Source organism: Amblyomma mixtum, chromosome 7 (assembly GCF_055824585.1).
Source record: "Amblyomma mixtum isolate Tamu chromosome 7, ASM5582458v1, whole genome shotgun sequence".
Classification (NCBI taxonomy): Eukaryota; Metazoa; Arthropoda; class Arachnida; order Ixodida; family Ixodidae; genus Amblyomma; species Amblyomma mixtum.
In genome coordinates, this window is record NC_143018.1 from 126,487,040 (window position 1) to 126,510,227 (window position 23,188).

A 23,188-nucleotide genomic window follows, 5' to 3' on the forward strand; every position below is an offset into this window, starting at 1 on the left:
CATCTCGTAAATCCCGATAGAGTGTTTTCTTTTTTACAGTAGAGAGGTACTGCTGCGAAAAACGAGCAGCTAGAAATCTAACACTCATAACCACTTCTCTGGTGTAGCCAAAAATACGACCTTGAATGTTATCTGTTCCAACAATCCATTCCGGTAATGCATGGCCCAGCCTTACTTGACAGATTGTGCGCAAGAACGGGTCACTCGCGTCTCGAAAGAATAAAAATCTGCTGACGATTTGGCGCAAAAACAGATGGCCGAGCCCTAGTCCTCCGTACACTTCTGAACAAATTTGTCCGGCTGCATCGTTCCCAGCTCGAGGCCCAGAGAAACACTGCAAAGATGCGGTGCAGTTTCTGCACGTTAACTCGCGAACAGTGCAGTACCTGCATCACGTACCACAACTTGCTGATGAAGAATAAGTTGCACACTGTAGCTCTGGCAAATGTAGATAATCTGGCCCCTTTCCACTTGTCAGTTTTTGCACGGGTGTCTTCCAGCTGCGTGGGACACCTAATTACTTCACTGAGGTCGTCACCCAGGACACATTCGCAAAGTTAACAGGAGTGGTTGGCCACTCACCATGCCAGAAGCCAATACATTTGGCCCAGTTGACTCGACTTCCTGTCGATTGACTAAATTGCCGAACACAATCAATGGCCTTCCTTATGCTCTCATAATCAGCAGCGAAAACAGCTACGTCATCCGCATAAGCGAGCAACTTAATTTCTGTCGCTTGTAACTTAAAACCTTGAATACCGTCATTCTGTATTATGCTCAAACACAGGGATTCTATGTATACACCAAACAAAAGAGGGCTGAGGGGGCAGCCTTGGCGCACCGAACGCTTCACGCTTATGGGGGCCCCCAAACTCTTATTTACTATTAGTCTCGTTGTGCAGTTTCGGTACGCCATGGCCACTCCCCTCCTGATGACTGACCCGACATTCACGTGATCCAAAATTAAAAACAAAAGTTCATGTGCCACGCAATCAAACGCTTTTTCAAGGTCTAACTTAAGGATAGCAACAGGACTGTTCGTAATATGACAACACTCAAGAACACATCTTGCTTTATGAATATTAGACACAATAGAACGACCTTTGATGCCGCACGTCTGATGAGAACCTACTATCACATTCATTACTCTTTGTAACCGCCTTGCTGCACCTTCATGAATATCTTGTAGTCCACGTTCGTAAGGTAAATCGGCCTGTAGGCTGTAACATGCTTTAACTTTTCACTATCTTCCGTTTTCGGAATTAGGACAGTGTAAGATACGCCAAAGGAAGGAGGTAGTGCTTTTAATTCATATGCGTCATTAAAGAGTAACGTTAGCAAAGGGGAAATTTCTTGCTTAAAGGCTTTATAGAAAGCCGCACTTAAACCGTCTGGTCCAGGCGACTTACCCGAGTTTAAATTTTCTATTGCTGTTTGCACTTCGGATTCAGTAATTGGTGCCTCTTATCTCTGTTTCTGTTCGTCGTCTAATCTTGGCATCGCTCCTAGAAACCTTCCCTTGAATGTGTCGATGTCTACGTCGTGTTTTGCGAAAAGCGCCTGATAGTATTCAGCAAAAGCTTGCTTTATATGCATTTCGTCATCTGCTACGACACCTCCCCATTCAATTTTATCAATCCTATTGCGCTCAGCCCGTGCTTTTCCATGCCCAATGCTCGTTTTGTTGGTGTTTCACCGAAAACCGCCTCTTCGGCTCTCGCACGCACCAGCGCACCGCGATAACGCTCTTCTTCCACAACTTCAAGCTTTTGTTTAATTTTCCTGACGTCATCAATCCACTTGCCAGGAGCTTTACTCTCCTGCTCAATTAGTTTCCGCAGCAGTTCTCTTAAATCCTTTTCCTTTATTTTTTCCTCTTTTTTCAAGTATCTAGCTTTTTCAATTGCGTATATTTTAATTTGGTGCTTACATAATTCCCACTGCTCCCATAACTTTTGTCTTGAATTTGGCTCTACTTTGCCAATTTCTTCTTTTATATTGTCACAAAAACGTTCACACTTTAACAGCTTGTCACTAAATTTCCACATGTCCCAATTAAAAGCATTGTCCCGTTTTGCTGTTCCTATCATACACTGAACCAAACAGTGGTCCGAGAAGGACACAGGTTAAACCTTGTAATTGTTGCATTTTGGCAGCAGGTCTACCGTCATATAAATACGGTCTAGACGTGCGTGACTCGTCCGCTGAAAGTGTGTGAATTTCACATCCCGCTCACCCTCTAAACAGTCAGCCACATCTTCAATATTCCATTTTCCCACTAACTCGGACAGTCTTTCGGTACTTATGTCTCTGAATATTCTATCGCTTGTTTTGTCAAGCGCAGCCAAGACACAGTTGAAATCACCCATAACGATCATTTGCCTTTCGAAAGTGAAGTACTCCTCAACGCTTCCAAAAAAGGCTGCCCTCTCGTCAACTTTGTTAGGTGCGTAAAAGAGATTATTCTCGACTCCACATTCTTGTAAGCATAATCAAGCACAATAAATCGTCCATGAGAACATGTTGCATAAGCCTGAACAACCAGGCCCGGCAGCTTTTTGACGAAGAGGACACACCCAGCCGACGTTCCAACTGCATGAGCCACTACTGCGTAATACCTACGCGTGAAACGCTGCACCATGCTCCCGGTCTCTTCCTCCCCGTCTACTTTAGTTTCTTGTACCGCCAACAGGTCAATGTCATAGTCTGTTATAAGCCGATATACTTGACTCTTGAATGGTACGGCAAAACAGCGCTGACGGAGAGGACGGAAGAAGATGAGACAAACACATGCGCTGAACTAACAACGAAATGGTTTATTGCGAAAGAGGGGTGCAATATAAAGCATAGAAGGGAAAAAACTGCCGTGTAAACATGGCAAGGCATACATTCGGGATATCATCAATGATTAAGAAAAGCGATCTCCTGTGGGAATAGAGCTACCGATGGTTGGCTTACACATGAGTTGCCTAATGTGTGAATGTGAAAGGCCTCCGATATCAGGCGTGAGGTGTAATCTCTACACTTGGCGATGATAGTGGTTCGGTCTACAAACGCGTCACATTTGTCGCAATCTGCGAAATGAATGACCATGTTATTTCGGCGTGACTTGTTTTCAATGTCTTTCGCGTGTTCGCGTAGCCGATCATTGACGCACCGTCCGGTCTCCCCGATGTAAAATCGGCCGCATGACAGTGGGACCTTGTAAATCACACCACAACAGTTGACAAATTTGTTTCTGTGTTTCTTCTGACAAGCCTTCTTTCCACTTTCCTGATTCACTCTCTTGCACAGGCCTCCCAACTTGTTCCTGGCAGAGAAAAGGAGCTTCCCGCCGGCTTTGTTCACAATCTCTCACAATCGTTCACAATCTAGGCTCCCTCGCCGAAGAGCGCCTCCTACCTCGCCTCAACAAGACGTCGTCGTGCTGGGAAACGCAAGTCTCCCCCCGAAGGTGAATAACCTGCTCGTGCTGGGGCCAAAATACTGCGAGCATCCGCGACTCGACAAAACGCAACTCTTCTCTCTTGTTAGGACCGCTGCCAGAAGAGTAAGAACGGATGAAGCTGGGAGATGCATCAAGGAAGGCGTGGATTCCCTCCCTCCGGAGGTGAAGAAAGGAAGCACGCGCCGGCTCACTGCTGCAGTATCGGCCCTCAAAGACGCTGGCGTCAAGCTCCTGCAGTCGGACAAAGAGGGTGGTTTTGTCGTCGTGGCAAACGACCTCTACAAGACAAGTGAAAACTGTCAAGCCGTCGAAAGTGCAAGAGCAGGCAGTACAGCTTTGTGAGCGTGCTGGCCTTTCAAGACTGGCCTTTTCTGTCAAGGCGTCGAAGGCATCCAGCCTCACCGTCTTCTTCAGCGCCAAGACACTCAAAGTAAGCTGCCCCTTCCGTGTCATTGTGTCTGAATGAGGAACGTGGCAGCGCGAGGTAGCGGTGTTCCTGCAGAAGTGCTTGTCGCACCTTGAGGTCGAAGATCCTTTCCTCATCAGAAAGCCTGAGGCCGTGTCGAAATTTCTTCAAAACGAGTGTCCTGCCCACGTTAGCGCGTTTTCGGTGGATGTCAAGGACGTACTACTCCCTGCCGCAAAGCGCGGTGATCGCAGAAATAAGTAGGTGCATCGACCGTCACGGAGTTACAAAGTTCCAGAACTCTAGTGGCATGAACGTTAGCATGTTTCTAGAAATGCTCCACTTTTATTTATAGTCCACATTTGCTAGAGTTGACGATAGTTTTTTCATCCAAAAACAAGGTGTTTGTATTGGATCCAGCCTCGCTCCCGTTCTCAGCGATCTGTTCCTAGCTTCGTGCGATAGACAACTTCAAGCCAAGCTTGACGGCACCGTTGTTAAGGTTATGCGTTATGTAGATGACTTTTTAGTATTTTATCTCAAAGGTGGCGCCCAACAAACTGTTGCTCAGATTTTTGACGTGTTCAGCACTGAACTTAACAACCTACAATTGACCAAAGAGCTACCTACTAACAACAAACTAAGGTTTTTAGATCTGGAACTTGAGCTATCGTGTGACCATGTCTGTTGGATATAATTCCCGCGATCCCAGAAGAGCCTGCTCCCCTTCCGGTCGGCCCACTCTAAGATAGTTAAGCGCGGAATAGCGAAAACATGCATGAAAGCCGCTCTATTTAGATCATGTGCGCATAAAACCCAGGCCAGCTTTGACGCGCAGGTTACTAGGCTCACCGCTGCAGGCTACCCGACGAAGGTCTTATCTTGCATAGCAGAGTCGATATTAAAAGAATGCAGAATTCAGAAGGAGACGCGCAAACTGGACAATAAGAAGATAACATGTATTCCGTATGTTCATCAAGTATCGCACAACCTGAAAAAGATTGTGAACAAAGCCGGCGTGAAGCTCCTTTTCTCTGCCAGGAACAAGTTGGGAGGCCTGTGCAAGAGAGTGAATCAGGAAAGTGGAAAGAAGGCTTGACAGAAGAAACAAATTTGTCAACTGTTGTTGTGGTGTGATCTACAAGGTCCCATTGTCATACGGCCGATTTTACATCGGGGAGACCGGACGGTGCGTCAATGATCGGCTACGCGAACACGCGAAAGACATTGAAAATAAGTCACGCCGAAGTAACATGGTCATTCATTTCGGAGATTGCGACAAATGTGACGCGTTTTGCCAGTATGATGATGTTTTGATGTTTTGATGTGGCCAGTATCCCCGCGTGACAGGCGGGGATACTGGCCACTATACTAACGAGGAGACAAGCGCAGGCGCACCGTCACTGAGGTAAAGACACAGAAGGCCAAACGGAGCAAAAAAGAAGAGTAAGCTCCCCGTCGGGGAATCGAACCCCTGTCTCCCGCGTGACAGGCGGGGATACTGGCCACTATACTATTTTTTTTCTTTATTTCCTGGCTTTGGAAAACAACACTTCACGAAAAAAAAGAACAGACAAATCACAAAAGCAATAGTACAAGACAATGAACACATTGAAAGTCATACTCAGCCAGCGTCAGGCTGGCTTCGTCACATTAAAACTCCCGCAAAGACAACAAAGGCTCTACCCTGGAGAGCCAGTCGGGAGGTTCCGCAGCCGCTTTTTGTATAGCGACAAACCAGTCCATAGACTCTCGGAAATAAATTCGGGCAGGGCGCGCTTCCCTGTCACAGTGATAGCCTGCCATTCTGGAGCGCCATATACAGTGGAGACCCAGGAGCATAATTAAATCAAATGGAACCCCGTCGTCATTATCAATGCTTAAATATCGAATGTCATGCGAATCTAGGGGGAAATCTTTCTTCATAGTCCGTTGCAAAACATCCCAAAAATAAACCCCTTCCCAACAATGTAAAAAAACATGGTCTACTGTTTCCGGCTGCTTACAGATTAAACAATGCGAACCCCAAGGTAAAAATTTCTTTACTGGCAACGTTCCGGCGTGTAATTTAAAGGGATGCTGAAAGGTTTCCCAAAAAAATTAAGTGAAGAGATGCACTCTACAGTTTTCCACCCTCGGAATTCGAATTTCTCATCGAAATTAGGCAAAGGAAAGCGCAAACCCATTTTATTTTGGCGAAAAGTGCCGCAGCAGCCTCGGGCCAGCTCGCGCGCCTCGTTGCCGCCTGTGATTGGCTGGGCGCCTCGTGACGTGAACACTGGCGTTGGCTCGGTGAGCCCGGCTCTGTCGCCGCCGATGTAGTACATGAAACGCGGCGGCGGTGTTCCGGTTGTTGGTTTGATGCTTATATCACGATGGAACACATCGAAGATTACCAGGAGGATCTTGGCGTCATCCCCTACATGTACGAACGAATCGCAAAGAGCAAACCGCTCCAAGGAAGCAACGATGCTGGCGCAAGCGGTGCTTTTGGCTTGAACGAAAGCGAAGTGTCAGCATCTCCACGTGTCGGAAATGTCCATTGGTAAGCATACTTTTCTAGCCAAACTTCATTCAGAGATACAATAAATTAATTTTGAAGCGAGCAAATGTAGTATAGCACTGCTCCACGAAATTTTCCTAATGCAATGAAAGCGGGATGCGATCGTCGGCATTGTTGTCTTGCCGCTTGACGGTGCTGCCGCAAATCTGCTTGTAATCCACACAGACCATTGACAAGCGCAAGAAGTTATCAGTCTCTTTTTGCACGCAAATTTTATGCTGGCATCGCTTCATGGTCGCTGCGTGCCGGCTCGGTTCACAACACACGCGAAAGACAGAAGTTCGCGGCGCTTTGCGGCAAAACTCGTCGAGGTGAGAAACGTGCGCCTTCCGTTCTGCGGGCCAAGGTGGGATCTGGCAGTAAATTGAAATCCTTGTTTAGGCGAGTTGCTTCATACTGCAAGCCCTTGTAGAAATATCTCCATCCGTTTGCGGCCGCCTTTATCGTGCTGTTCTCAGTGATTTTTTTTCACTAACTCGATGGCCTCGTGCTGCAACCGAGCAGGCCGAATCGCAAGGCTGGCTGTAGCACATGTGGCGCACAATTATATAATATTATTATTAATGTATGAAGTCATGCTGCACTCGGCAATTTTTTACGACTACATGTGTTGTTATAAACGTATTCCTGGCAGAACACTTTACTGGTATTGGCTGCATTAGAACTTGAACAGACTTGTCAGCCTTGTCATCACTTTTAGAAAAGTTCGATGCAGGGTCCTCAGCAGCATCTGCCAGTGACATTCGACTTGTTGCACAGTCCTGATTTGTATTGCTCTTTGGTGTGGATTCTTGACTGCCTGGTGGTGTGCAGCCTCCAGGTGTGATGTCATTTTCCATGCACTCTTCATTTGCACTATCGTCTGGTGCGCAGTCTTGATCTTGCAGCAGTTCGGCAAGAAACTGAAAGGCATAAGCCACATGATGTTATTGTTCCAAACAGAACAAAAGTGTGCTTCAGTATGAGTAAAATCTGCTGGTTTATTTCATAAACCATTTTGTTGATTGGCGAGCTCCGTGCGAAGTGAGATCATTTATTATATACCAGGTGTTCCTATAGAAGGTCCAAAATTTATTTTAAAAAATGGGTAACTAACCTTGTATTAATTTTATCCCTGGGGCTATATTGAGGGATACGGCACACACCAGTAATAAGCAGAAGGCTTCCATTAGCTCACTAAACTGCATATCTTCATTAAATTTTTATTTTCATATTATGTTGTATTTGCAGATTTGGAGCACCTCCTGCAAATACTATAGCCAAGCAAAAAAGATCTCTTTAAAAACCCTGACAGGCAACTTCAAGCGCTAACACAGAACCAGCGGCAGCGTCCGACGTAGATCGCTCAAAAAAAAAAAGTGTACGCTTTGGGGCCGGACTGCAAGTGCCATGACTGCGCACATTGGGCGCTGACGAGGCTGCTATCAGCCAGGCCCCAGGCGAAACCAAATTGAAAACGAAACGCCGCGCGCCCGTATACCAGAAACATCTGCAAACAGTTTTCTCGGCGCTCCGACCACGAAGAAAAATGTGCCGAGTACTACTCCCTATGTTCTCGCCACTGAGGGCTACGCATGAATCCTAGAATATCTGAGCTCCAACATAATTGAGTAAAGAGTCTGCATATAACGTCTTTTCACGTGCTCGCTTTCCGGAGCCCTCCACTACGGCGTCTCTCATAGCCTTAGTCGCTTTGGGACGTTAAACCCCATAAACCAACCAACCGCTTACCGAACGAAGTTCTCTGCTCACGCGCGACGCGCAGTCTCCGGTTGTGAGGCGCACTTCGCGTCGCTCCCTCTTGCAGTATTAGTAGCAGTTTAACGATTTTTATTCAGCCAAAAAATTTAGGGCCGAGCTCTGATATGAGTAATGCTGTACGAGATGCATGATGCATGCCTGCAAGCATAACAGCTAAGCACTTATTTTGTAAGCTGCAGTTTGCTGCCGTCCTGACATTCTCATTGCAGCGCCGTCCATCTCACTACTACCGAAAGTCTTGCATCCACGAAATTATGCGCCATACACTACACAGAACACCGGATAGCGCAGTCAAATTCTCATAGAGTTAATACACAAATTCTTACCTCGAGCTTCCTCCTTTTCGCGAAAGCTGGCCTCGGTGGCGGTGACGAGCTCCTGTGCGCGAAGGTATTGCGCCGGGTTTCAGTCCAGCTGACTTTGTTGACAGGCCCAATGAACGCATTATCGACACGCTATGGTTATAGTCTTCATCACGAAAGTGGTCAGAGCATAGCACTGTAGTTTTTGAGGGCTTGAAATCCCTTCGCTTCACAGCAGCGACCCACCTCGCGGAAAGTTTCTTATTTTGCGGGAAATTATGAAAGACCACATCGTCGCGGCCGCTGGTGTTAGTGCAGCCGAAGGCTGCGCAGAACGCCGGCATGATGGTCCACCGCTTCACTCGATGCTGCCCACGTTTCTGTACGTCACCAAAAACATAAAAAACACAAATACAGGAACACACGGCAGATCGAAGCAGCTTACGATGGCACGCACGCAGAAACAAGCACAGTCGCGGAGGCTGCGAGGCGACGGAACACCAATGTTTACGTCACCACCCCACGGTTTCCGGTTTCGGCTCGCATCGTCAGGGTCATCAGCAGAGCTCGGCGGACAGCGGGGGCGGAGCTACCGCGCAATTTTAAACGGCGATTACGTCGCTCCTAAGTGATTAATCTGCAAAAAAATTTCACCCGCATGATTTTTAAGGTTCCCACATCCATACGTGAGCATCTTAATGAATTCGAAAATCTCTTCAGCTTCCTTTTAAAGAAAAAGGTCTTAGCTCCTGGCGGCACCTGCATTTTCTTTACCCTCTTTAAGACGTCTGAGCCTGGGACTCCACTGTATAAGGCTCTATACAAAGGTTGTGGCAAAACAGTGTCGCATAAATCGTGGTACAACTTTTTCCGTTTTACACAGCCCAAATATTCATTAGAAAAACGCACTGAAAGAAATGTAACACTTGCGACGACCTCTCTGCAATAGCCGAAAATACCACACGTAACTTCTTCGGTGGAGACAACAAACTCCGGCAGTAGGCGCCGCAGCCTAACTTGGCAGACAGTGCGCAAGAAAGGGTCAGAAACGTCGCGAAAAAACAAAAACCGCTTGACCACTTGCCGCAAAAAGAGGTGTCCAAGTCCCAAGCCGCCATCTTTTACCCGACGGAATAAATTTGTTCTGCTGCAGCGTTCCCATTCTGCAGCCCAAACAAGGACAGCGAAAATCCTGTGGAGCTTCTGTACGTTTACACGCGAACAATGCAAAACTTGCATAACAAACCAAAGTTTACTGATAAAAAAAAAGGTCACATACAGTAGCCCTGGCGAAAATTGATAAGTTGGCACCTTTCCACTTCTCCGCTTTCTCCCGTAGCGCTTTCGTCTGCTCTTGCCAATATTGCTCGCTTTGGCGGTAACCATCAAGCTCGACGCCTAAGTACTTGGCTGGGGTTTTCGCCCATGACACATTTGCAAAGTGCTCAGGCTTCGATGGCCACGGTCCATGCCAGAACCCAAGGCACTTGGCCCAGTTCACCCCGCTTCCGGTAACCTGAGAGAACTCACGGACACATTTGACCGCCTCGGTTATACTCTCATGGTCAACCGTACAAACTGCAACATCGTCCGCGTACGCAAGCAGCTTCACCTCGGCTGCTTGTAACTTAAACCCATTTACGTTATCATTGTTCAATATTTTAATACACAATGTCTCAATATATATACAAAACAAAAGAGGGCTGAGAGGGCAGCCCTGTCGCACCGAACGCTGCACGCTAATGGGGGCCCCCAGACTCTTATTTACGATCAATCTCGTCGTGCAGTTTCGGTACGCCAGGGCCACGCCCTTGCGGATAACTGACCCAACATTCGCATGGTCCAAAATAGAAAACAAAATTTCCTGATCGACGCAGTCAAAAGCTTTCTCAAGGTCGACCTGGAGAATGGCCACCCGACCTTTCGAGTCATCACAACACTCAAGCACACTTCGCATCTTATGAATATTGGACATTATTGACCTCCCTTTTATCCCACACGTCTGGTGTGGCCCAACTATATCCTTAATCACCGTCTGCAACCTCCGAGCCGAAACCTTCATGAAAATCTTATATTCAACGCTCGTAAGTGCTATGGGTCTGTAGGCTGTAACCAGTCGCGATTTATCTATTTGGTCCGTTTTAGGAATGAGCACCGTGTGGGATGACCCATATGACGGAGGCAGTGCATTTACTGTGTAGGCTGCGTTAAAGATCACGTTCAGGATAGGGGAAATTTCGTGCTTGAATTCTTTGTAAAAACGCGCGCTGAGCCCATCTGGTCCCGGCGATTTACCGGGGTTTAAACTGGCGATTGCATGCTCCACTTCGGCTTCAGTGATAGCCATTTCTAATCTCTCTTTTACGTCATCACCGAGACGCGGCATCGCCGCTAGAAACATATCTTTAAACGTGATAGTGTCTACCACGTGGGAAGCGAAGAGCGCTTGGTAATTCTCGTTGAAAGCTGCTTTTATGTGGTCGTTGTCCGCCGACAAGACACCGCCCCATTCTATTTTGTCGATGTGGTTTCTTTCAGCGTTTGCTTTTTCCAACCCTAGCGCTCGTTTTGATGGCGTCTCCCCTGCAGCTATGTCTTCTGCCCTTGCCCTCACTAACGCTCCCCGATACCGTTCTTCTTCCATCAATTCTAGTTTTTGCTTTGTTTTCCTTACATCTTCAGTCCGTTTCCCAGGCGCTAGAGATTCCTGTTTTAGCAGCCTATGGGGCAGCTTCTATAACTCTGTCTCTTTCTGTTTTTCTTGAAACCGTATACAGGCAGCCCTTTCTATTGATTTAATTTTTATAGTTTCTTTACACAGCTCCCACTGTTGCCATATGTGCATATTTTTACCGGGGCCTATTTTTGCAATTTCATCTTTTACTATGCGGGTATACAGTTCGTCCTGCAGGAGTTTATTATTGAAATTCCACATTTCCCACGAAAAAAAAATTCCCTCTCTTTACCATCCCAAAACAACATTTAACTAAACAATGGTCTGAAAAGGATACTGGCACAACTTCGTAACTATGACATTCAGGTAAGACATCAACGGATGCATAAATATGGTCCAGCCGTGCATGGCTAGAACCCTGAAAGTGTGTGAGCTTTACTGCACGCGTTCCCTCAAGACACTCTGCCACATCTTCCACGTTCCATTTCTCAACCATTAGCGATAACACTTGTGTGCTGGAATCTCTAAAGGGTCGAGGGCTTGTCTTATCTCGCGCACTAAGAACACAATTAAAATCGCCCAGGACGATCAGCTGTCTGTCACTACGAAGGCGCTCTTCGATGCTATAAAAAAACTGCGCCCTTTCTTCTGCTCCATTAGGCGCGTACAGACAAATAATCCGCCACTGGACGTTATTCAATCGAAAGTCAAGGAAGACACACCGGCCCGACACACAAGAGAAATGAGCTTGCACTTCTAGCCCCGGCAACTTCTTTATAAAAAGAACACAGCCAGCCGATGTGCCTACAGCGTGGCTAACTACAGCAAAAAACGAGGACGTGAAGCGTTGCACCATGCTCCCGGTCTCTTCTTCGCCGTCTGCTTTCGTCTCCTGCACAGCCAGTGCATCTATGCCGTGCTCCGTTAAAAGCCGAAAGAGCTGGCCTTGCTTTCTCTTTCCTGCCAGACTTCTAACATTCAGGGAGGCGACTTTTAGCGGAGATGCAGGAGCCATTTCTACATAAGAAGAAGAGACCGAAAGCGTGGTGCTTACCTCTCGCGTCCAGCACATGGCTAGACGCCACCGCCGCCGTCGCCGCCGGCGTCATCCTGAGCATGCACCTGGCCCTGCTCGGAAGGCGCCTTGTCGCCGGCGCGCTTCTCGCTCGCAAGGTTAGGGCGCGGCCGAAAACTGGCCCGCCTTGCTTGAGGCGTCTTTGCTGGTGGTTCCTCTACGCTGGGCGCCGCCTCCTTGTCGCCGTCGGGGCTGGTGTCTCCATGGGGACGCTTCCCAGGCGTAGCCACAGTGGTCGCACGGCCACCGGTGTTCTGCCGATGACCCTCGATCGGCTCCTTCCCTACAAAGTCCATGGGCACTGGTAGGCTTTGTGCATCCCCCGAAGTCGCCTCCTTTGACTGAGGCGAGTCTCCCGTTGGTGGCTGGAGTCCTGGTCCACTGGCAAGAGGGGCGTCGCCGCTTGAAGTCGCCGACGTGTCCAGCGACACAGGGAGGTTGCCCAACTCGTCGGTACCCCTCGCTGCGTCCTCAGCCTCCTCTACATCCATCAGCTCCCCGCTGTCTCGTTTCCCTCCGAGCCCGGTCGCAGACGCGTAGGTACGGACGCAGTCCTCGTCCACATGTCCGTAGCGCCTGCACTTGGAGCACCTGGGAACCTTGCAGTCACGACGAACGTGACCCGCGCCGTGGCAACGCAGGCACTGCATCGGCCGCCCGGGCACCACCACGAGAGCCAACTCGCCGGCGACTCGAACCTGGTGGGGCAGGTCGTCCACCTTCATACCTGGCTTCAACTTGAGCAGCACTGTTCTCGTGGTGGATCCCTTCTCTTTCATTCCTTGAACGTGCCAGCGCTCCCGCGTCACCTCGGTCACGTTTCCGAACGCCGCGAAAGCAGTCCGGATGTCGTCGTCAGCGACGCCGTGCAGCATCCAATGCAGGCGCAGCTTTACCTGCTGATCCTCCGGGTCGAAAACGATGCACCGGCGTCCCTTTACCTCAAGCTCCTTCAAGGCGGCTAATTTCTTCGCGGCTTCTGGGCTGCTGAAGGTTACCGCCCACACGTGGTTTACCTGGCACGCCCTCAAAGCCATGACGTCGGGGAGCGCACCAGTGTTGGCGAGGGTGTCCCTGAAGTCTTCGACCCTGTAAGGTCTCACACGCACATCTCCGTGCAAAAAAACTGTGTTTAGAACAACACGTCCGGTGGGCAGGGTAGGCAAAAAGATCTCATACTCCTTGTCTTCGGCGCTGAACCTGTTTCCGCGGCAATCGATGGCTGCCGTCGCCGCTCCGTGGGAGCTCATGATCCTGCGTCCGTACACGCCAGTGGCTGGAAGTAGAATAACCACTATACTAACGAGGAGACAGAAACACAGGCGCACCGTCGCTTAGTTAAAGACACAGAAGGAGAAAGGGAGTAAAACAGAAGAGTAAGCTCCCCGTCGGGGAATCGAACCCCCGGTCTCCCGCGTGACAGGCGGGGATACTGGCCACTATACTAACTTTTTTTTTTCTTTATTGCCTGGCTTTGACACAGAAAATCAACAAAACAAAATAAACGCTTTGTACATACGGCTCGTGGTCAGCCAGCACGAATCTGGCTTCGTCGAATTAAAGTTCACGCAATGTACAGAGCGGCTCTGGTCTTGAGAGCCACTCTGGAGGGTCCGCAGCGGCTTTCTGAATGGCCAGAAACATATGCATGCTTTCGTGGAAGTAAATCCTGGAAGGTCTTGCGTCTGGGTCACAATGACAGCCTGCCATTCTGGAGCGCCATATACAGTGGAGGCCTGTCAGCATTATTAAGTCAAAAGGCACCCCATCCTCATTTTCAACACATAAGTACCGGATGCCATACGGGTCTAGTGGAAATTCTTTCTTTAGTGTTCGCTGCAATACATCCCAAAAATAAACCCCTTCCCAACAGTGTAAAAATACATGGTCTATTGTTTCCGGCTTTCTGCAAATTAAACAGTGAGATCCCCAGGGTAAAAATAAATCCTTTCCCTCTAAAAATGTTTTAACCGGCAAGGTTCCGGTGTGCAGCTTAAAAAAGGTTTTTGTTCCTGACGGAACCTGCATTTTTTTAACTCTCTTTAAAACATCTTTGCCTTGGCCTCCACTGTACAAGGCCCTGTACAACGGCACGGTGAAAACAACATCGCACAAAGCATGGTACAGCTTCTTCCGTTTCACAGTGGACAGAAAGTCGTTCGAAAACCGCGCGGAAAGAAACCTTACACTGGCAACGATTTCCCGGTAAAAACCGCTGACCCTGCTGTAAATTTCAGCAGTTCCGACAACGTACTCCGGCAGCAGACGCCGCAGTCTAACTTGGCATACGGTACGCAAAAACGGGTCTCTTGTGTCCCGAAGAAACAAAAAACGATTGACCAGCTGTCTCAAAAACAAATGGCCCAGTCCCAGCCCGCCGTCTTGTACCCGTCGGAACAGGTTGGTCCGGCTGCAGCGCTCCCATTCCGACGACCAGATAAAGACGGCGAAAATTCGGTGTTGCTTTTGAATACTTAACCGTGAACAGTGCAGCACCTGCATTACGTACCAGAGCCTGCTGAGAAAGAACAAGTTGGAAACAGTGGCTATGGCGAAAATCGACAAGGTCGTTCCTTTCCACTTATCAGCTCTCTCCCGTATCCCCTTAACCTGTCCTGTCCAATACTGTTCACTGTCACGGTAAGCATCGAGCGGAACGCCCAAGTACTTATCTGGTGTTGTCGTCCACGGCACACTAGCAAACCTTTCAGGCGTAGATGCCCACCTTCCATGCCAAAGCCCGAGGCACTTCGACCAGTTAACCCCGCTGCCTGTGGCTTGGCTGAAATCGCGTACACATTGAACAGCCTCGCTTATGCCTCCCTCGTCAACGGCAAACACAGCAATGTCATCAGCGTACGCCAAGAGCTTTACTTCGGCTGCTTGTAATCAGAATCCGGTAATACTCCTGTTTTTCAGTATCTTTAAACAAAGGGTCTCCACATAAATACAAAATAAAAGGGGGCTGAGGGGACAGCCCTGGCGCACCGAACGCTGCACGCTAATGGGGGCCCCCAGACTCTTGTTCACGATCAATCTCGTCGTGCAGTTCCGGTACGCCAGGGCCACACCCTCGCGGATAACAGAACCAACATTAACATGGCCTAATACTGCAAACAAAAGCTCATGGGCAACGCAGTCAAAAGCCTTTTCTAAATCTATCTGGAGTATGGCCACCTGATCATTAGTGTCATCACAGCATTCTAAGACGCTGCGCGCAACGTGAATATTTGTAAAAATGGACCGCCCTTTAATCCCGCAGGTCTGATGCGGACCAACTAATAAATGAATCACGGTCTGCAACCTTCGCGCCAAAACCTTCATGTAAATTTTGTACTCGACGTATGGGTCGGTATGCTGTTACCAGTCGTAATCTGTCTATGTCGTCCGTTTTCGGAATCAGCACAGTATGGGACGAGCCATAGGACGGAGGCAGTGCTTTTAGTTTAAAGAATTCATCAAATATGACCTTCAAGACCGGGGAAATTACATGTTTAAATTCTTTGTAGAATGCCGCGCTGAACCCGTCCGGTCCAGGCGACTTACCTCAGTTTAAACTGTCTATTGCTTCCTCAACTTCCAATTGAGTTATCTCCTGCTCTAATCTGTCTTTAGTTTCGTCGTCCAGACGCGGCATCTCGGCTAGAGACGCCGCCTTAAATGTGATAGCATCTACCGGATGCAATGCGAAGAGCGCCTGGTAATGCTCGAAAAAAGCTGCTTTGATATGATCGATGTCCAATTTTGAAACACCTCCTCATTCTATTTCGTTAATGTGATTTCTTTCGGCACGGGCTTTTTCTAAACCAAGCGCTCGTTTCGTTGGCGCTTCCCCTGCAGCCGTGTCTTGTGCCCTTGCCCTCACCAAGGCTCCCCGAAAACGTTCTTCTTCGATTAGCTGTAGCTTTTGTTTGGTTTTTCTTATGTCCTCCATCCATTTACCAGGCGCTCGGCATTCCTGTTTTAGCATCTTCTGAAGCAGTGTCTTTAGCTCCGTTTCCTGTTGTTTTGCTTGATGACGTATACAGGTCGCTCTTTCTATTGCTTTTAATTTTAAAATTTCTTTAGTGAGCTCCCATTGCTGCCATATCCTCATGTTTCTACTTGGTTCTATTTTTGCTATTTCTTCCCTCACAGCTCGGTTATAAAATTCGTCCTGAAGTAACTTGTCATTTAACTTCCACATTTCCCACGAAAAACCATTCCCCTTCTTAACGATTCCTATGCAGCATTCAACCAAACAGTGGTCAGAAAATGAAACCGGCAGAACTATATAACTATTGCATTTAGGTACAGTTTCCGCGGATGCATAAATGCGGTCTAGCCGTGCGTGACTTGTGCCCTCGAATCGTGTGTACCTTACAGCACGCGTTCCTTCAAGACACTCTGCTACATCCTCGAGGTTGCAGTTCGCAATAATTCGTAACAACATTTCGGTGCTTTTATCTCGGAAACCTCGGACGCTTGTCTTGTCGCGCGCACTAATGACACAGTTGTAATCGCCCATAACAATCACCTGTCTGTCCATGCGAAGCCGTTCTTCGACACTTTCAAAAAACGCAGCTCGGCCATCAACCGCATTAGGTGCGTACAGGCAAACAATGCGCCAGTCAATGTTGCACAGCGAAAATTCAATGGACACGTATCTGCCCGTCTTGCACGAATGATGACCGTGCACCTCTAGCCCAGGCAACTTCTTCACGAAAAGAACACAACCCGCCGATGTGCCCACAGCGTGGCTCACGACGGCAAAATATCTAGACGTGAAACGCCGCACCATGCTCCCGGTCTCTTCCTCACCGTCGACTTTTGTCTGCTGCACTGCCAGTATATCGATATCTTGCTCCGTTATAAGTCGGTACAGCTGGCTTTGTTTTCTTTTACCTGCCAGGCCTCTGACGTTTAGGGTGGCGGCTTTAAACGGAGTTGCAGAAGCCATTTTAACTCAGGAAGAAGAGACCGAAAGCACGGTGCTTACCTCCCGCACCTAGCATCATGTCGCTAGACGATGCCGTCGCCGCCGGTGTCATCCGGCGCAAGCACGTGCTCCTGGTCAGGAGGCGCCTTGTCGCCGCCACGCTTCTCAGCCGGGACCTTTGGGCACGGCCGCAGACTGGGCCGTCGTGCTTGCGGCGTCTTTGCCGGTGGTTCCTCGACGCTGGGCTCTGTTGCCTTATCCCCGTCGGGCTTGGTCTCGTCGTGCGGACGCTTCGCAGGGGTAGTGATACCAGTAGCCATGCGCGCGTCGGCCTTCTCGTCGTGGTCTTCGCTCGCCGCCTTCGATTCCACGTCCACTGGTACTGGCGGGTTCGCTCTGTCCTTGGGTGTCTCCAGAGGCGTCAATGAAGGGTCACTAACTGGCGGCCCGCTCTCCTGTGAGACCACGGTGTCGGTGCCGCTACTCGCAACAGCTGGCTGAACCGCCGCCCCCTCCGTTTTGCCCGTGTCGTCGGCACCGCTCGCTGCTTCCTCTGCTTCGACGACGACCATCAGTTCTGCGGAGTCGCTCGCTGCTACATGCCCGGTAGCCGACGCGTAGGTACGAACGCAGTCAGCCTCCGAGTGTCCATAGCGTCGGCATTTCGAACACCTGGGCACCTTGCAATCGCGGCGAACGTGCCCCGTGCTGCCGCAACGAAGGCGCTGCATCGGCCGCCCGGGAACTACCACGAGAGCCAACTCGCCAGCGACTCGTACCTGCTGAGGCAGGTCGTCCACCTTCACGCCTGGCTTCAGTTTCAGGAGCACGGTCCTCGTGGTGGACCCCTTCTCCTTCATGCCCGCGACGCGCCAACGCTCCCGGGTTACCTCGGTCACGTTGCCGAACGCCGCGAATGCCGTACGGATATCCTCGTCGGCGACGCCGTGAAGCATCCAGTGGAGGCGCAGCTTTACCTGATGGTCTTCTGGGTCAAAAACGATGCAGCGGCGTCCCTTCACTTCCAGCTCCTTCATGGCGGCCAATTTCTTTGCGGCGTTAGCGCTGCTGAAGGTCACCGCCCACACGTGGTTTATCTGGTACGCCCCCAACGCCACGACGTCGGGGAGCGCACCAACGTTGGCGAGGGCGTCTCTGAAGTCTTCGACCCTGTAGGGCCTCACACGCACGTCCCCGTGCAAAAAAACCGTGTTTAAAACAACACGTCCGGTGGGCAGGGTAGGCAGAACGATCTCGTAATCCTGATCTGCGTCGCTGGCAAACCTGTTTCCGCGGCCGGCAACGGCCGCTATCGCCGCTCCGTGGGAGCCCATGATTCTGCGACCGTCCGCTATCGCGTCTGGAAGTAGAATGGCCACTATATTAACGAGGAGACAAAAACACAGGGGCACCGTCGCTTAGTTATGGTTTATGGTTTATGGGGTTTAACGTCCCAAAGCGACTAAGGCTATGAGAGACGCCGTAGTGAAGGGCTCCGGAAATTTCGACCACCTGGGGTTCTTTAACGTGCACTGACATCGCACAGTACACGGGCCTCTAGAATTTCTCCTCCAAAGAAATTCTAGCCGCCGCAGCCGGGATCGAACCCGCGTCTTTCGGGTCAGCAGCCGAGCACCATAACCGCTGAGCCACTTTTTTTTTTTTCCTTTATTTCCTGGCTTTGGAAAACAACACTGCACGAAAAAGAACAGACAAATCACAAAAGCAATAATACAAGACAATGAACACACTGAAAGTCATACTCAGCCAGCATCAGGCTGGCTTCGTCACATTAAAACTCCCGCAAGGACAACAAAGGCTCTACCCTTGAGAGCCACTCGGGAGGTTCCGCAGCCGCTTTTTGTATAGCGACAAACCAGTCCATACACTCTCGGAAATAAATTCGGGCAGGGCGTGCTTCCCTGTCACAGTGATAGCCTGCCATTCTTGAGCGCCATATACAGTGGAGACCCAGGAGCATAATTAAATCAAATGGAACCCCGTCGTCATTATCAATGCTTAAATATCGAATGCCATGCGAATCTAGGGGGAAATCTTTCTTCATAGTCCGTTGCAAAACATCCCAAAAATAAACCCCTTCCCAACAATGTAAAAAAACATGGTCTACTGTTTCCGGCTGCTTACAGATTAAACAATGCGAACCCCAAGGTAAAAATAAATCCTTTTCCTCAAAAAATTTCTTTACTGGCAACGTTCCGGTGTGTAATTTAAAGAAAAAGGTCTTAGCTCCTGGCGGCACCTGCATTTTCTTTACCCTCTTTAAGACGTCCGAGCCTGGGCCTCCACTGTATAAGACTCTATACAAAGGTTGTGGTAAAACAGTGTCACATAAATCGTGGTACAGCTTTTTCCGTTTTACACAGGACAAATATTCATTAGAAAAACGCACTGAAAAAAATCTAAGACTTGCGACGACCTCTCTGTAATAGCCGAAAATACCACACGTAACTTCTTCGGTGGAGACAACAAACTCCGGCAGTAGGCGCCGCAGCCTAACTTGGCAGACAGTGCGCAAGAAAGGGTCAGAAACGTCGCGGAAAAACAAAAACCGATTGACCACTTGCCGCAAAAAGAGGTGTCCAAGTCCCAAGCCGCCGTCTTTTACCCGACGGAATAAATTTGTTCTGCTGCAGCGTTTCCATTCTGCAGCCCAAACAAAGACAGCGAAAATCCTGCGGAGCTTCTGTATGTTTACACGCGAACAATGCAAAACTTGCATAACAACCCAAAGTTTACTGATAAAAAAAAGGTTACATACAGTAGCCCTGGCGAAAATTGATAAGTTGGCACCTTTCCACTTCTCCGCTTTCTCCCTTAGCGCTTTCGTCTGCTCTTGCCAATATTGCTCGCTTTGGCGGTAACCGTCAAGCTCGACACCTAAGTACTTGGTTGGGGTTTTCGCCCACGTCACATTTGCAAAGTGGTCAAGCTGCGATGGCCACCGTCCATGCCAGAACCCAAGGCACTTGGCCCAGTTCACCCCGCGTCCGGTAACCTGAGAGAACTCACGGACACATTTGACCGCCTCGGTTATACTCTCATGGTCAACCGTACAAAGTGCAACATCGTCCGCGTACGCCAGCAGCTTCACCTCGGCTGCTTGTAACTTAAACCCTTTTACGTTATCATTGTTCAATATTTTAATACACAATGTCTCAATATATATACAAAACAAAAGAGGGCTGAGAGGGCAGCCCTGTCGCACCGAACGCTGCACGCTAATGGGGGCCCCCAGACTCTTATTTACGATCAATCTCGTCGTGCAGTTTCGGTACGCCAGGGCCACGCCCTTGCGGATAACTGACCCAACATTCGCATGGTCCAAAATAGAAAACAAATTTTCGTGATCGACACAGTCAAAAGCTTTCTCAAGGTCGACCTGGAGAATGGCCACCCGACCATTCGAGTCATCACAACACTCAAGTACACTTCGCATCTTATGAATATTGGACATTATTGACCTCCCTTTTATCCCACACGTCTGGTGTGGCCCAACTATATCCTTAATCACCGTCTGCAACCTCCGAGCCAAAACCTTCATAAAAATTTTATATTCAACATTCGTAAGTGCTATGGGTCTGTAGGCTGTAACCAGTCGCAATTTATCTATTTGATCCGTTTTAGGAATGAGCACCGTATGGGATGACCCATATGACGGAGGCAGTGCATTTACTGTGTAGGCTGCGTTAAATATCACGTTCAAAATAGGGGCAATTTCGTGCTTGAATTCTTTGTAAAAACGCGCGCTGAGCCCATCTGGTCCCGGCGATTTACCGGGGTTTAAACTGGCGATTGCATGCTCCACTTCGGCTTCACTGATAGCCATTTCTAATCTCTCTTTTACGTCATCACCGAGACGCGGCATCGCCGCCAGAAACTTATCTTTAAACGTGATAGTGTCTACCACGTGGGAAGCGAAGAGCGCTTGGTAATGCTCGTTGAAAGCTGCTTTTATGTGGTCGTTGTCCGCCGACAAGACACCGCCCCATTCTATTTTGTCGATGTGGTTTCTTTCAGCGTTTGCCTTTTCCAACCCTAGCGCTCGTTTTGATGGCGTCTCCCCTGCAGCTATGTCTTCTGCCCTTGCCCTTACTAACGCTCCCCGATACCGTTCTTCTTCCATCAATTCTAGTTTTTGCTTTGTTTTCGTTACATCTTCAGTCCATTTCCCCGGCGCTAGAGTTTCCTGTTGAAGCAGCCTATGGAGCAGCTTCTTTAACTCTGTCTCTTTCTGTTTTTCTTGAAACCGTATACAGGAAGCCCTCTCTATTGCTTTAATTTTTATAGTTTCTTTACACAGCTCCCACTGTTGCCATATGTGCATATTTTTACCGGGGCCTATTTTTGCAATTTCATCTTTTACTATGCTGGTATACAGTTCGTCCTGCAAGAGTTTATTATTTAATTTCCACATTTCCCACGAAAAAGAATTCCCTATCTTTACCATCCCAAAACAACATTTAACTAAACAATGGTCTGAAAAAGATACTGGCACAACATCGTAACTATGACATTCAGGTAAGACATCGACGGATGCATAAATGCGGTCCAGCCGTGCATGGCTAGAACCCTGAAAGTGCGTGAGCTTTACTGCACGCGTTCCCTCAAGACACTCTGCCACATCTTCCATGTTCCATTTCTCAACCATTAGCGATAACACTTGTGTGCTGGCATCTCTAAAGGGCCGAGGGCTTGTCTTATCTCGCGCACTAAGAACACAATTAAAATCGCCCAGGACGATCAGCTGTCTGTCACTACGAAGGCGCTCTTCGATGCTATAAAAAAACTGCGCCCTTTCTTCTGCTTCATTAGGCGCGTACAGACAAATTATCCGCCACTCGACGTTATTCAATCGAAAGTCAAGGAAAACACACCGGCCCGACATACAAGAGAAATGAGCTTGCACTTCTAGCCCCGGCAACTTCTTTAGAAAAAGAACACAGCCAGCCGATGTGCCTACAGCGTGGCTGACTACAGCAAAAAACGAGGACGTGAAACGTTGCACCATGCTCCCGGTCTCCTCTTCGCCGTCTACTTTCGTCTCCTGCACAGCCAGTACATCTATGCCGTGCTCCGTTAAAAGCCGAAAGAGCTGGCCTTGCTTTCTCTTTCCTGCCAGACCTCTAACATTCAGGGAGGCGACTTTCAGTGGAGATGCAGGAGCCATTTCTACATAAGAAGAAGAGACCGAAAGCGTGGTGCTTACCTCTCGCGTCCAGCACATGGCTAGACGCCACCGCCGCCATCGCCGCCGGCGTCATCCTGAGCGTGCACCTGGCCCAGCTCGGGAGGCGCCTTGTCGCCGGCGCGCTTCTCGCTCGCAAGGTTAGGGCGCGGCCGAAAACTGGCCCGCCTTGCTTGAGGCGTCTTTGCTGGTGGTTCCTCTACGCTGGGCGCCGCCTCCTTGTCGCCGTCGGGGCTGGTGTCTCCATGGGGACGCTTCCCAGGCGTAGCCACAGTGGTCGCACGGCCACCGGTGTTCTGCCGATGACCCTCGGTAGGCTCCTTCGCTACAAAGTCCATGGGCACTGGTAGGCTTTTTGCATCCCCCGAAGTCGCCTCCTTTGACTGAGGCGAGTCTCCCGTTGGTGGCTGGAGTCCTGGTCCACTGGCAAGAGGGGCGTCGCCGCTTGAAGTCGCCGACGTGTCCAGCGACACAGGGAGGTTGCCCAACTCGTCGGTACCCCTCGCTGCGTCCTCAGCCTCCGCGACATCCATCAGCTCCGCGCTGTCTCCTTTACCTCCGAGCCCGGTCGCAGACGCGTAGGTACGGACGCAGTCCTCGTCCGCGTGTCCGCAGCGCCTGCACTTGGAGCACCTGGGAACCTTGCAGTCGCGATGAACGTGACCCGCGCCGTGGCAACGCAGGCACTGCATCGGCCGCCCGGGCACCACCACGAGAGCTAACTCGCCGGCGACTCGAACCTGGTGGGGCAGGTCGTCCACCTTCATACCTGGCTTCAACTTGAGCAGCACTGTTCTCGTGGTGGATCCCTTCTCTTTCATTCCTTGAACGCGCC

The 23,188-nt window shown here is 49.5% G+C and overlaps 1 pseudogene; it reads left to right on the plus strand.

The window, feature by feature from the left end:
- The first annotated feature begins 2,874 nt into the window (after window positions 1-2,874).
- On the plus strand, window positions 2,875-5,179 carry LOC149337501 (uncharacterized; annotated as a pseudogene).
- Window positions 5,180-23,188: the final 18,009 nt, after the last annotated feature.